The sequence below is a fragment of the Tursiops truncatus genome, chromosome 11, assembly GCF_011762595.2.
Source record: "Tursiops truncatus isolate mTurTru1 chromosome 11, mTurTru1.mat.Y, whole genome shotgun sequence".
Taxonomy (NCBI): Eukaryota; Metazoa; Chordata; class Mammalia; order Artiodactyla; family Delphinidae; genus Tursiops; species Tursiops truncatus.
In genome coordinates this window covers 46427760-46442880 of record NC_047044.1, presented here as the reverse complement: position 1 = coordinate 46442880, position 15121 = coordinate 46427760, and the positions used below count along the sequence as shown (strand labels likewise).

At 36.0% G+C, this 15121-nt stretch overlaps 1 protein-coding gene across 9 annotated transcripts in view; it reads left to right on the top strand.

The window, feature by feature from the left end:
* The window catches only part of CNOT2 (CCR4-NOT transcription complex subunit 2), a 110960-nt gene that overhangs the window by 45692 nt on the left and 50147 nt on the right, over positions 1 to 15121 (top strand). Inside the window, exon 3 of one of the 9 annotated variants that reach the window (XR_012324608.1) lies at positions 9618 to 9675. The exons of the other annotated variants lie outside the window; for them this stretch is intronic. The gene's annotated coding sequence lies outside the window, so the exon portion shown is untranslated. The remainder of the gene's footprint in view (positions 1 to 9617; positions 9676 to 15121) is intronic. 9 annotated transcript variants of the gene reach the window in all.

The window sequence follows — 15121 nt, the reverse complement described above, 5'->3', positions numbered from 1 at the left end:
CCACATTAACTTTGTGGAATGTATCCTGTCAGAGAATGATGGCAGTGATTGTATTGCTATTTCCTCCTCTCTCCCCCTGCCATTAACTATTTTATTTCCTTTCTATTAGTTTTTTTAAATTACAGAGCTATAGAATGTGAAAGTTTACCTTCACAATTTTACTTTTAACAGTTTAGTGTGTATCTTTTCTAGTGATTATATAGGTGCAAATGTGATTTGTTGTCTTTGTTTTTAACAAATATGCGTTTTTCTACAGCTTGAGTATTGTACTTAATGGAGATATTTCCATGTCCCACCCTTCCACTGCCTCCTTCCCCAGAAGTACTCTGTTGTTTGAATTTTGTTTTATTCTTTTTGTTTTTATATTTTTATTACATATATATTTCAGTATATAGGTGCATCTTTATGTATCATGTGGCAATTTTTTGAAAAGTGATTCCCTATATTCTGTTATTTGGAATAGGAAAAAAAATAATGACTTTCCAGCCCACCCCAAACCGTAAACAATTTCCCAGATATTGCTAAAACACTCAACACCTATCTGACATTTCAGATATCTGACAATTCTGCATAATGTAAAGCATTTAAAACACAAGTTTCCTAATTATTTAACAATCAGTGGTGCACATACAAATTCATCTGGTACGTGTGCTTCCATTCAGTATGCAAGAGTATTGTACAATACTGTATACAAATTACATTTTTTTCTTTTGCACTGCAGTAAAAATTTAATGTAAACAAGCAATGAAGTACCCCATTTCTTTTATTATAAGTGATAACACATTATTGAAAATTTTTATCTTTCTGCTATCAGGATGTATTTTACAACTGATGGTATCTTAGAGTCATAGTTGTAACATAGTAGCTTATAACCTTTTCTTGATAGCTTCTAGTATGATTGAAAACAGCACCAGCATCAAAGCACTTGGAATCTGATATATTACGTACGTTAAAGATGCATAATAAAAAGAAAACTTAAAATGGAAAAGAATTTTTGAAAAATGAATACTTAGCAATTCAAGAGTTGTCAGAATAGGTCTAGCGCGTAGAACAGAAAGACGGAGGCTTTAGACATCCTTGCTGTTTGGCCCTGGGTTAAGGTGAGTAAGAGTGAGCTGAGGAAGGAATTTGTTCAAAAATAAGTACTTGAAATCAGTGAACTGGTTCATAGTTTACTGCTCTTGAAACTCTTGGAAACAAATGGCTGTAGCCACAGGATGAAGGAAGGGGAATAAAAAACTCAAATTGGTGACTGTTAAGTTGTCTTCACTTGCAGTTATACAATTCCTGCTAAAATGAGATCGCTTTTGTAATTGCACTTTAAATGTGATGCTTCTGCTCATGTCACGATCATATTATCAGCTGCAAAAGTTATTTTGACTCCATGACCTAAATATTTGTTTCAAATAAATTTTGACATTTATTTGTCATTCATGGCTCATCTTTTTCTTCTTCCTCTGGCCAACCAAAAACATCAAATTAAATGAATTCCCAAGTTCCTCATTGGTTGGTTTATTACGTGATGCTAACAATGTTGGTCTTTCTTTGAATGCATTATATGTTCTGATACTTTTTTACTCATCTTCTGAAATCATCAAATGAGCTGACATTTGTTTTCCACAAAGCAGGTTTCACTAAGGTACATGGTTCTATGGCACCCTTAGTATCTTCGTAATTTTTTCACAGTGCCCCTGGGCCACTGTGAAATGTTAACAGTTTTGTTAAATTAAGTAATTAGGTCTAAACCACTTATGTAGTTCAGGTGGTATCTGATATCTGACAGATATCTGATATCTGACGTGTTCCCTGAGAAGATTTAAAATATCTGGCGGCATCCTTTTGTCTTCACTGTGGTGCTCCTTTGGGAACTTAGCTCTAGGCTTTTACACGTGAAATATTGTTTTCTCTTTCAGAAATACATTTTATATTTAAATAATTTGCCCCAATCATGAATATGGAATGTGTTCATCATTAAATAGAAAGTTAAAACATTAGTGTAGATACTTCTATCAATCAGAAAATATAGAAGCAAAGTTACTATTTTTTTAATTGAAGTATAGTTGATTTACAGTGTTGTGTTAATTACTGCTGTACAGCAAAGTGATTCAGTTATACATATATATACTTTTTTAAAAATACTCTTTTCCGTTATAGTTTATCATAGGATATTGAATATTATTCTCTGTGCTATACAGTAGGACCTTGATGTTTATTCATCCTATTGGATATATATATATACCTATATATCAATGTATATGTCGATATATATAAAAGCTTACATCTGCTAACCCCAACCTCCCACTCCATCCCTCCCCCAACCCCTGCCCCCTTGGTAACCACCAGTCTGTTCTCTGTGTCTGTGATTCTTTTTCATAGATAGGTTCATTTGTGTCATATTTTAGATTCCACATTTAAGTGATATCATATGGTATTTGTCTTTCTCTTTCTGCCTGACTTAGTATGATGATCTCTAGTTGCATCCATGTTGCTGCAAATGGCATTATTTCAGTCTTTTTTATGGCTGAATAGTATTCCATTGCATATATGTACCACATCTTCTTTATCCATTCATCTGTTGATGGACAGATGTTTCCATGTCTTGGCTATTGTAAATAGTGCTACTATGAACATGGGGGTGCATGTATCTTCTTGAATTACAGTTTTGTCAGGGTATACACCCAGGAGTAGGATTCCTGGATCATATGGCAACTTGAGGAACCTCCATAGTGTTTTCCATAGTGGCTGCACCAATTTATATTCCCACCACAGTGTGAGAGTGTTCCCTTTTCTCCACACCCTCTCCAGCATTTATTATTTGTAGACTTTTTAATGATGGCTATTCTGATTGGTGTGAGGTAGTACCTCATTGTAGTTTTGATTTGCATTACTCTAGTAATCAGCAATGATGAGTATCTTTTCATGTGCATATTGGCCATCTGTACGTCTTCTTCGGAGAAATGTCTATTTAGGTCTTCTGCCCATTTTTTGATTTGATTTTGTTGTTGTTATTGAATTGTATGAGCTGTTTGTATATTTTGGAAATTAAGCCCTTGTCGGCTGCATCATTTACAAATATTTTCTCACAGTCCCTAGGTTGTCTTTTCATTTTGTTTATGGTTTCGTTTGCTGTGCAAAAGCTTGTAAGCTTGATTAGGTCCCATTTGTTTATTTTTGCTTTTATTTCTATTGCTTTGGGAGACTGACCTAAGAAAACACTGGTGCATAGTTACCTTTTAAAATATCTCAGGCCTTACTTAGATTCTGGGATGATTGCACTGATGGTGACAGCTTAGTTTTTTGTTTTTTTAATTTTTCTGAATTCCCATATAAAAATAGAACAACTAGATAGAAAACCAAAACCCATGAAAACATTTGTAACAAAAACTGGGGATGAAATATCTCCATGAACCTCAAAATATAAGCAGGTGAAAGTCTAACAAAAGACCTAAATTTATCAGTTTTTATGCATGAGAACATAGAAGCATTGGGGTGTATGGACCTGGGCATAGAAGCACCTCAAAGTGGTGAAGAGACATTTTGAAAGTGGTAAGTGTGATTAGCCAATTTGAAATTGGGGAGGTTTTGCCCACTTTATTAGATCAGGGTTAAGGGACCTGTGGTGAGGCCTAAAGTGACTTGAGCTGCCTAGCTCTGAACTCTCAAGACTGACCCACCAGTGCTCCCTTCCAGGACCCTGTTGAGAAGTTTCTGGGAGTGGAATCAAAATTGAGCAGGATAGGGACAACAGGGACAGAGGAAAGAGAAGGAGCAGATTAAAGTGGGAGAGGGGAACAGAGACAAGAAAACCTCAGCAAACTTGCCATTGTACTTTTAGAGACTGCATGAAAACAACAGAAGGAGCTTTATGAAGTTAGAGAAGTTTTCTGAACCATGTCGTAGTCTCAAATTTTATGAAAATTAAATATCTATTTTATTACTTTGATGTGTTTGTCTCTGCCTGCACCAGTGTCCCACATTCTCAACTACTATAGCTTTGTGTTAAATCTTCGTGTCTGTCTCTCCACCTTGGTCTTTATTATTTTCTTGACTTTCTTGGCCTTTTGTTCAGTGACAGATTTAGAATTTGAAAAAAAAAAAAAGTCATTGTGTTTACAAGTGGAATTTTATTGACTTCATTTTTATTTGGGGAAGAAATGATATGTTTATGTTATTCTTCCTCTCCCTGAATTCATACACTGAGGTCTTCTGTATTTTCTCTCAATAAAGTTGTATTTTTTTTAATAACGGAATTATAAATCTTTAGTCAGAGTTATACATAAGTACTTTTGTTGCTTTTTTTTGGTAAATTGTATTTTTAAAATTATATTTTATAGATGTTACTGTTATATTGACATACAGTTGACTTTTAAACTTGATTACTGTTTTTTTGGCTGCATCAGGTCTTAGTTGCGGCACACGGGGTCTTCGTTGAGGCATGCAAGATCTTCCGTTGTGGTGTGGGCTCTTTGTCAGGGGGTGCAGGCTTCTCTCTAGTTGTGGTGCGCGGGCTCCAGGGCGCACAGGGTCCAGAGTACGTGGGCTCTGTAGTTTGCGGTTCGCAGGCTCTCTGGTTGAGGGGCATGAGCTCAGTAGTTGTGCTCGGGCTTAGTTGCCTCACAGCATGTGGGATCTTAGTTCCCCAACCAGGGATCAAACCCGTGTCCCCTTCATTGGAACGTGGATTCTTTACCACTGGACCACCAGGGAAGTCCCTAAATTTTTATTCTTATAATTTATCTGTAGGTTATTTGTGGGGTAGGTTCTTTCATGTAAATAAATATATCATCTGGAAATTCCAGTTTTGATACTTTACAATTTTTGGAACTTGCGTTTCTTTTCAGAACGCACTCATATTTCTGATACAAGGTTGAGTAGAAGTGTTAGTAGTAGGAATCTTTCTCTTGTTACTTGTCTTACAAACTTTATCACCAGTAAATATGATGTTTGATGCAGGTTTTGGGTTTTTTTGGTAGATATTCTTTATCAGGATTAAGAAATTATTCATAATGCTACCTATTTAAATATTTATATTAAATATTTATATTTAAATATTAATAATATTTAAATATTCTTAAATATTTTTAGCACCTTTTTTCATCCGTAAGATTGTTGACTGTGTGCCTTTTCATCTTATTTGTCACCCTTGCTTTAAATTTATTTTTTGTTTTATACTCATCAATTTATACTCTTTAAGTTATTGATATTTCCTTTTATTCCTTAGGTTTTGTTTTACTGTTCTTTAGTCTTAAGTGTTTTTAATTTTCCAAACTTACGAGGCTTTTCTAATTATCTTCATATTGCTGACTTCTCACATATTCTGCTGTAGCTAGAGAATGTGATCAGTATGATATCAATTATTTGTTTACTTACTTGAACAAAATGCATATTGACCAGTTGGCAGGTGTATTGCTCTGTTTCCATTAGATCAAGTTCGTTAATCTTGTCTATGTCTTCTATACCCACGTATTTATCATTATTTTTCACATTTTTACCATTATTTTGTTTAGATTTCGACTCTAATATATCTTCTTTTATTTATTTAATCATTTTATACATGCTTATGTTTAATATGTGATAAATCCAGCAGCTGAAAGTTGCCACAGATCATTCTCATGTCTTTTGCTTCTTCTGGTTCTCAGTTATGATACCTTGATTCCTTGTAGGTGTGTAAGTTACCATTTTATGTTTCTTAGAAATCTGTGTGACTTCTTTGAGGACTAGATGGAAAGACATTTTTCCCAAGGGGATTTGTGTTTGCTTCTGCCAGTGCCTAAGACACTATCAATCCAGGAGGTTGTGTTTTTTTCCTTCCTTCCCTTCTTTCTTTATAGTATCATTTTCCTTCTACTTGAAGGACTTTAAATTTTTTTAAAGCTTTTTAAGTTATGTGTAACATAGACAACATTAAAATCATTAAATTTTTATTTAAGAATTTTGCATTTTGTGATTCCTTTCACTGCCTGTCACCTTACCTTAATTCCTCGAAAGTTTGAGTCATGATCTTCAAGATAGCCCCTTTAAAAAGAAAGTTGGGCTTCCCTGGTGGCGCAGTGATTGAGTCCGCCTGCCGATGCAGGGGACACGGGTTCATGCCCCGGTCCAGGAAGATCCCACATGCCGCGGAGCGGCTGGGCCCGTGAGCCATGGCCGCTGAGCCTGCGCGTCCGGAGCCTGTGCTCCGCGACGGGAGAGGCCACAACAGTGAGAGGCCCGCATACTGCAAAAAAATTAAAAAATAAAAATAAAAAAAGAAAGTTTACCTAACCCACAATTGTCATGTCAATCCACAGTTCTTTTTTTTTTTTTTTTTTTTTTTTTTTTTGCCGTGCTGCGTGGCATGTGGGATCCCAGTTCCCCAGCCGGGGATCAAACCTGCGCCCCCCGCAGTTGGAAGCATGGAGTCTTAACCACTGGACCGCCAGGGAAGTCTCAGTCCACAGTTCTTTTAGTTGAGCTTCTTTTATCTCTGCTTGAATATGGGCATACTGATGACATATACTTCAAAAATTCCCCACCTATAATCTTTAGGATCTAGTTTCTTCAAGCACTTTACTTTAGGGCCACTTTTAGGGTTAGAGTAGATGAATATACCTGGTTCTCAATTTCACATGCCCTCTAAACATAAGTTCAAGTCATATTCACCCTAAACTATCACATCCTAGAATAGGACAGGTTTTTGGTATATTCCAATACCTAAGATAAAAAAATACGATAGTGTGTGACATTTGTTTCTCCGGAGCAATTCAGTTTTTCCACAGGTAGAGAGGTAGGGTAGAGGAGTGGTTCTTAAATCTGACTGACTGTTCTGTAAGCAGGTTAAGGAAAGAAAGCGGAGGATCCCACAGCTCAGAATGTAGGTCTTCACCTCTCAATTTTCAAGCCCATGCCTCACCCTCACCTATGCTTCGGCTAACTTCTAAAATTTGGAGTCTATCCACTTGGGTTTTTGTGGAGATTAAATCTTTAGTATCTTACTGGGGTTGCAGGGACTGGGTATTCTTCATGATAACTGTGATAGAGAAATATTTTCAATCTAATGAGAGTCCATAGGCCCTACCCTTCTGTGCCTCAATTTGAGGTAAAAGTATATCTTATACGGGTTTTGTTATGATTAAGTAAGGTAATATATATAAAGTGCTTTGAGTAATACCTATCATTTGATAAACTCTCAACACATATTAGTGCTTATTTGTACCAGGCCCACTGTGTTAGGCTGCTGTAGTGGTACACTGTTCTCAAGGAGTGCATATTCCCATGGACTACAGTGCAACCCAGTGGCTCTAAGTAGTATAATTTTTCTAGTGGGATTTTTTGATAGAAAAGAAATGTGTGTTGTCTCATATTAAACTGTTAAGTCTGAAATACTCGTGAAATAACTTTTTTTAAAAAGGTAATCTAACTTGAGAAAAAGTTTGGGAAATAGAAAAAAAAAATTTTCATCTCCAAATCCTTATTTGGTACTTCTTATGGCATGGCATTCTAACCACTGAAGGTGTCTGTTAGTCTATTAGGTATTTTGGAAGTGGTTGTCAATTTCAGTGGAAAAAGGCATAAAACAACTTTATTCATATGTTTCAGAAATGCAAAAATTAACATTAATTTTTGACATAATTCCATTAAGTTTTAAAATAATTGTTATGCTCATAAAATTTTCACATGTACTGTAAGCACTGCAGTGATGGGTTACTGTCAAATAACGCTGAAGTAACAGCATGTGTGGAGTAAGAGGAGGACACGTTCATGTTATGGGCCTACTCAGTGCCAGGCACTGTTCCAGATTCTGTGGAGACAGAAGTGAACAAAGAGACGAAATAAATAAATAAATTCTGTTCTCGTGGAGCTGATATTTTAGAGTATAGGAGGACATTAAACAAAATAAATAAAATGCATTGTGTATTATATTTTGATACATGCTATGGAGGAAAAATTAAAACAGGAAAGGGGATAGAGAGTGCATAAAGGGTTGGGGAAAAGGACAGTATACTTTTAAATAGAATAAACAGTGAAGTCCTCACTAGGATGGCTCAATATATGAAGTATGGTGAGGTGAAGCCATGTAGATACCTAAAAAGAAAGCATTCTTGAATGGTACAAGAAGTACAAAGGTCTGAAGACAGGAGTATGCCTTTTGTGTTTGAGGAATGGCAAGGGGAGTGGGGCAGTCGGGCAGGAACACAATAAGAGAAGGGGGAAATGGTAGGAGATTGCAGGTAATGAAGGGTAAGTTCACTAAGGCCTGGAGGCCAGAGTAATGGCGCAGGAGCATTGTAAATGTGTTTTCTTCTTTACTCCTTTTGATTTGTGATGTTCTTTATTCTGAGCATCAAATGGGTAAAGTACATAAGGGTATAAATGTAAATATATTTAGCGTATTACATTGTAGATGCTCACTGAATAATGTTTACTGAATTAATTTATATGGCAAGATGTTTAGAAGTATTTTAAAAGTCCTGTGTTCCCTTGCTAAAGGAATACTTTTTATTTTTAATTGCTTCATACAACATAATTTAGGATTCTGATACTTCACTATATGTAATTTACTGTTTTAAAACATTTGCCACCTCCAATAATATTTGTTATTGAGTAGATGTTATCTTTAAATAACTTAAATGAGCATCTATTTTTATTGGCTTTAGTAGTCATAATAATCAGAGTCTAGTTTCCTCTGAATCAGTAATTTACTTTTTATATTATAAAGTGAGGATTCATTCTCATAAAAGTCACAGTTTAAGTCCTGTATTTAGATTGATTTCTTTAAAAGTCTATGATTTTTTTATCATCTAGTTTGATTAAAGTTATTTTAGTTGAGGGGGTCCTCATTTGCTTTTATCAGAATGGAACACTTTTAAAAAATTAGTCTCCTCCCAAGGAATATACTTTTTTTTTTGGCCATGCTGCACGGCTCACAAGATCTTAGTTCCCTGACCAGGGATCAAACCCCGGCCCCCAGCAGAAGTGTGGAGTCCTAACCGCTGGACTTGCCAGGAAATTCCCCCAAGGAATATCCTTATACCGAAAGTTATCCCTGGGTTTTGAAAAGCTCATTGGCCCAATTTTAGGAATTTAAATATCAATACATCGAAATAGTCCAGCTGTCATTTTGCTGGCTGATGGTATTAATGTTAATGCGTATGAGAGCCTTAGATTTAATGTTGAGTGCTTAGGAGAGCAAGAAAGTATTCAAGGGGCAGATAGGCAGAGTATTTTAACATATTGTCTTGCACGTTTTTATGATGGCCAGGTGAGCCCTATCCTCATTTTCTGTGTGCAAGTTTATAGAAAGCTCTACTTGTGCGCTTCACCCCCCACCCTCTTTGTTTTGATTAGCACTTTGAATCAGTCTGAGGTGAATCTGGGGTTGGGGAATGATGAAGAGGTGAACAGGGAGTCATAATGTTGAAACTGGACATTCAGATCTTTATAGCATGATTTCCTTATTTTTCAAAGAGCGGAAGAATCCCATCGTTTATCATGTTCTGGTTGGACTCCTTTCTTATCGTTTGCTGGAGTTTGAACTTCAGAGCTATGGTGTCAACCCTGCTGTAGTATCTCAGGGGCGCTCCTAGTGCGGGGCTGGTGCCATGGCTCACCCTCCAACCTTTCCTTCTTCACTTCAGCCTCCAGCCCTGAGCTTTCCAATCCCCAGAGTAGCCAATGTTGAAAGAAATTGCACAGGTAAGTAGGTGGTGGGAAAGACCGGGGGAAAAACGGTGCTGTCATCAGTATTTTAAGGGTGGATGTTGGGCCATTTTGTCAGTGAGTCATTTTGTTAGTTTAAAAATATAGTGTTTCTTATAAATTATTTTTTTCATAAAATTATCTCATAAATTATTAAAGTCCTAGTGTTCTAAGAAATAATTTCATTTCTTATTAGTTAGATGTGAAAGAGGGAAAACCTTAAACTGAATAAACCATTAATGTTGTAATACAAAGGAAGTTTGTTAGATTTTTTTAAAACTTCATATTCTCCACAGAGTATAGCAGGACCAGAAAACTCATGTTCAGAAAAGAAGCTAAGAGAAAAGGTCAGGGAAAGCATAAATCCATAGACTAAAAATTTTGCTACATTTAACTTGGTATCAGAAGGAGGCATATTTTAGTTTCCTTCCACTAGCTTTAGACATGCTGTTCTTCCCTTTCCCAAAGTTTCAGGCAAGTAGCTATATTTTTAAAATTTGAAAGAATAGAAACTTCAAACATCTTTTTCCTTGAAATCTAGACAGGAAGACTGGAACATTTCTACCCATCTCTAGATTTGAGGTTAACAAAGATAAGTATAGAAGCAGTGAAGGCACAATATCTGGTACAAAGTTCAGCAAACATTTGTTGAGTGAACAGCTCACCCAAATTTTGTGTGTGTGTGTGTGTGTGTGTGTGTGTGTGTGTGTGAAATGCTAACACTCCTGTCATTTTCTGCTTGTGTTCCTTGTATCCGAAATCATGATCTAACAATACAGATTTTTTTTTCTTAATGCAGAATTTTTAGAAATAGTTCTATAGCAGTGTAGCCCTGGGTCTGCACTACTTTGCTCACAAATAAATACTATCATTTTAGGTTCTTCTCAGAAAGGCTTCAAAAATTGTTTCTTGGGCTTCCCTGGTGGCGCAGTGGTTGAGAGTCCTCCTGCCGATGCTGGGGCCGCGGGTTCGTGCCCTGGTCTGGGAGGATCCCATGTGCCGTGGGGCAGCTGGGCCCGTGAGCCGTGGCCGCTGAGCCTGCGCATCTGGAGCCTGTGCTCCACGACAGGAGAGGCCACAGCAGTGAGGGGCCCGCGTACTGCAAAAAAAAAAAAAAAAAATTTGTTTCTTTAGTTCTCCCAGATCTATCCCATGTAATTCTTATTCACGTTATTTCTAGATTCTTTTGCACATAACAAGACATTCAAAATTATACCCAGGAAAAATAGAATATAGCCTGTGATGGCTAACATTTCTTCAGAGAAAGTATGTCAGGATTAAAGAGATTGGGGCACCAAATATTTGGCATTTCAGGTCTCAAAGCAGGGCCTCAAAATACAGAATCCTCAGCAGTTTCTCTCTCCTTCCCTCTAAGTTCGAGCATTTCTTAAATTTATTGGGAGGCTTGTAGAAATCCATATCCCCCAGCAAAGCAGACCATCCATCAGTTTCTTATGGATTCCCACCCTCTCTCCTCTGCATTAGGGAGTGCTCCCCACCCCCACCTCTGACACTGGCATGAGATATTCAACCTCATTAAAAACATTTCCTTCATACTTAGAGGATTTGTTTTATATTCTAAACTTATGGGCTTTCTATTGTTATATGTTCTTCCACTTGTAATTTATAAATTTATATCTTAATATTTAAGGATAAAATATTGCTTATTTTAATTTTAGGCCCTATTGTGTGAGTTCTCAAATCTAACTTATTGGTCATAAGGCATACCATTTATAGTTGGTTTTTCAGTTAATATATGATGGTGTGCTTTTTTTACAGTTAGCACTTTTTGAGTTATTAGTGTTTTGATTTTAGGATGATGCACGTGTCTTTTAAGCTTGTATGTTAGTGGTTATAAGTTTGAATCTGCATGAGGCATATTGATACAGGCAACTTTAAGAATTTGAAAAACCACAAAATCTGTTTCTTCAAGTTGAAGCATGCACAACATATTCTCCCTAGATCAAAGTCAGACTGATCAGGAGAGCTGATAGGCCTTTTGGTAATACTCTTTAGAGGGTTTGTAGATTTGGTGGGGGCACACCCTAAGGTATGGTGTACATGGTTTTGGGAATGTCATCTCAGTAAAGCAGCTTCAGGTACCAGATTTCAGTAAACAGTTATTGGATTAGGAAGAGTGATGTGTTTTCATCGCTCTCCTGGCTTGACCTCTCTATCTTTTTATCAAATGTGAGCTACCCTGTTTTGTGGGGGATGATATCTCTTACGAAGTATTCCTGTAACCCCTGTACAGAACTCTGTGCCAAAATATTTAACTACTCTCCAAAATAATGATTGTTGATATGTTCCTGTAAGCCCCTAGTTTCCTGCTGAATCACATTTCCAGTCAGTTTCCTTTGCATCTACCTGTTAACTGCCTTTTCAGTGTTCATTAAGCCTTTTATTGCTCATTTATCAGGCAGTCTGCATTTACTAAAACTATGAAATGAATTGCTTTTATTTCCGTATCAATTTAAGTTGATGAATTTAGAAATTATCAATTTAAAATTTATCTAAATCTTAACTTTTTTTAGATCCATCCTAAGTAGATTAGTAAACTATTCATTATACATTTATTTATATTATATCAAGCCACAGTATTCTAGAACTAGTAGGACTTCGAGTAGTATGTTTTTTAATAGGAGGAAAGATCATTCTTTTCCTAAAGACTTCCAGATATTAAATTCTTTGTTCTTTGAGGAGATAGATTTTTTTCTAATGTAAGTGCCTTTCTCTTCTTTATTTAATCCCATTTCTTTTCTTTTCTTTCTTTTTTTTTTTTTTTTAGTGTTTTCCGGAACGAAATAAAATTAGGATTATTTATAAGTTGTGAAGTAGGATTGGTAGCTCAGAATTCTATTACCAAAAAATACCACTAAAACAAATTCCTTGGGTTATAAATATTTCTAGGTGGTAGTATATCATATTTGATATAGGTGTACAGTATTCTAGTTCCATAGATTTTGGGCAGTGTCTCAGTGGATTTGACCTATCAGCTTTTCCCTCTAAAAGCCAGTAATAAAGATAACCAGATTATCTTCAGATATTATGGCTTCTCATGATTGGTTTCAATTTTGATTGACTATATCTTGATAAAGGCAGATAAATGTTAATGGAAATTGACTGATTTTTATTAATTTTCTGCCTGCTTTATAAACAACAGAGAACTTGTGTGTATTTGTATGGGTGTGAAGTGTTTGCTGATAGTGAATATGAAATTGGGAGGGAAAAGTAAGAAGTCAGATTTTGTATTCAGCAATCAGAGTGAAATAGTAAAATCTCCATTAGGGAAACAGTAGTAAAAGAGCAGTCCTGTCACCCCCAACCCCCACCTACATTTGGTTCTCTTTACCCTTTATAATACAGGTGGATGCATACTCTGTTGCTAAAGATGAAAAGTTGCTGGCTATAGAAAAGTCTTCGTACTTCAGTGTTGTGAAAGAGTTGATTTTATGATGGGACACGTGTATCAGCATGTTAACAGTAAAACTCCTGGCTACTTTAGAAATAGAATCACAAGAAAAAGTTGCCATCAGGGATTTGGTCTTGTTTTAACCCAATTGGTAAACATATTCTACTCGTTTAATGCTACAGTGTCTATTTCAGTAGCTTATAATAAAAATTTAGAGTTTTGTAATAACCATTCTAATTCCTTGAATGATTAAATTATGTTCACTGTATTTTGAAAGTAAAAATATTAGTTAATTTGGAATATGGAAATAGTAATTACTTTTTAATTGATGTGGTGGTGGTGTTCTTTCTTTTAAGCATAATTTTATTCTAAAATTAATGTTGCTTTCTCTAAAATAGATATGATCAGTCTGGTAGAGACTAGCTTTTGTTTCACATACCTCTGTCCAGGCAGTTCGTTCTCATTCTTCCGCTAAAGAGATCTTTTTTTGACATGCACAAATATTTGATGTGGCACCCTCTGCTTACCATTGTTTACTGCAAAGTAAGCCCCGCACCCCTTTTTGCCCTTTACTGCTTCTCCCGTCATGAAGCTTACAATTTGGGGAGAATACAAACATTAAACTATTAGTTGTATCTCTGAGAGTCAGTGTACTATCGTGGTTAAAAGGGGGGACTCTAACAGATTGTCTGGGATCATATCCCATCTCTGTCAATTATCAGATGTGGAATCTTGGGCACATCAGATATGTGACCTTGGGCAAGTTACCCAACTTCTCCAGTTCTCAGTTTTCTCATCTAAAAATGAAGACTAAATAAGTAAATACATGAGGATTACATACATGTTTATATAGTTATTACTAAGTAAATTATGAAGATTATGTAAATACATTTTGAAACATTTGGAGTATATTGCCTGGCATAGTAAGTGGTCAATAAAAGTTATTTCTTATTATTGTATAATTATAGTTATGATAAAGTATTTTCAATGACTGCAAGCCAGGGGTCCTGATTCAGTATGAAAGTTTCAAAGAGTGGGAGAAAGAGCATTCTAAGTAGAGGTATCAGCCTATGCAAAGGTCTGGAGGCGGAAGAGAACTTGTGTTTGAGTAACTGAAGGTGTGGCAGTAGTTTAGTGGTGGCAGGGGACCTGTGGAGACAGTTAAGGTCAGAGAGGTTACATAGGGCCTTAATAAGCCTTATTACTGATTTGGAAAGCTGTTGAGGCATTTCAATCAGCAGGGCCATGACTGTTAAATTTTTATTTTAAAAATTTACTTGGCTGATGTGGGAGAGTAAATTTGAGGGGAATGAGAATGGATTAATAAAGACCTGATTGAAGGATATTGGAAATGCTTGTTCTCAGAAATGACAGAGATAGAAAGATATGGATGATTTCAATAAATATTTAGAGTTAATCTGCTCAGCTTGAGTTTTAATTGTTGAAGATGTCAGGGGTTACAGATGGCATTTTCCAGAGATTATCATGTACAGGAACAACTGTGAATAACCCAAACTAAGCTGAGGCATAAGGTTGTTGTTGGATTTTGAGATAATTACTGCTGCAAAATTATGTTAAGGTCGTGATCTCAGGAATATTGGTCTGCATCCTTTAGGGGAAATTAACAAGAGATACGAGAGTAGGAAAGTGACGAAGTCATTGTAGTGGTTATGAATATGACATCATAGTAAAGTGTTAGTTGAAGGAAGTCTTCACCTAGATTTTTGTATCTGGCTTTCCCGTCTATATCCTTGCCCTATTAACCTGGCATTGAAATTTAGCCTATTTTTCCTTACCACCTATCATTGTCCTTCCAGACATCCTCCTTGTTGGCTGTATTAAAAGTTTTGTGTTTCTGGGCTTTCTCTCACTTCCGAGAACTTATGCCTGCTGTTTCTTATGCCAAAGTTTGCTTCATCTCCCACCCTACACTCTTCTCCTTTTTTTTAAATAAAAATTTTTTAACAAATTTAAATATTTGTTCAAATATTACTTTATAAGACCTTTCAGTTGTTTCCCTCAGATAGAGTT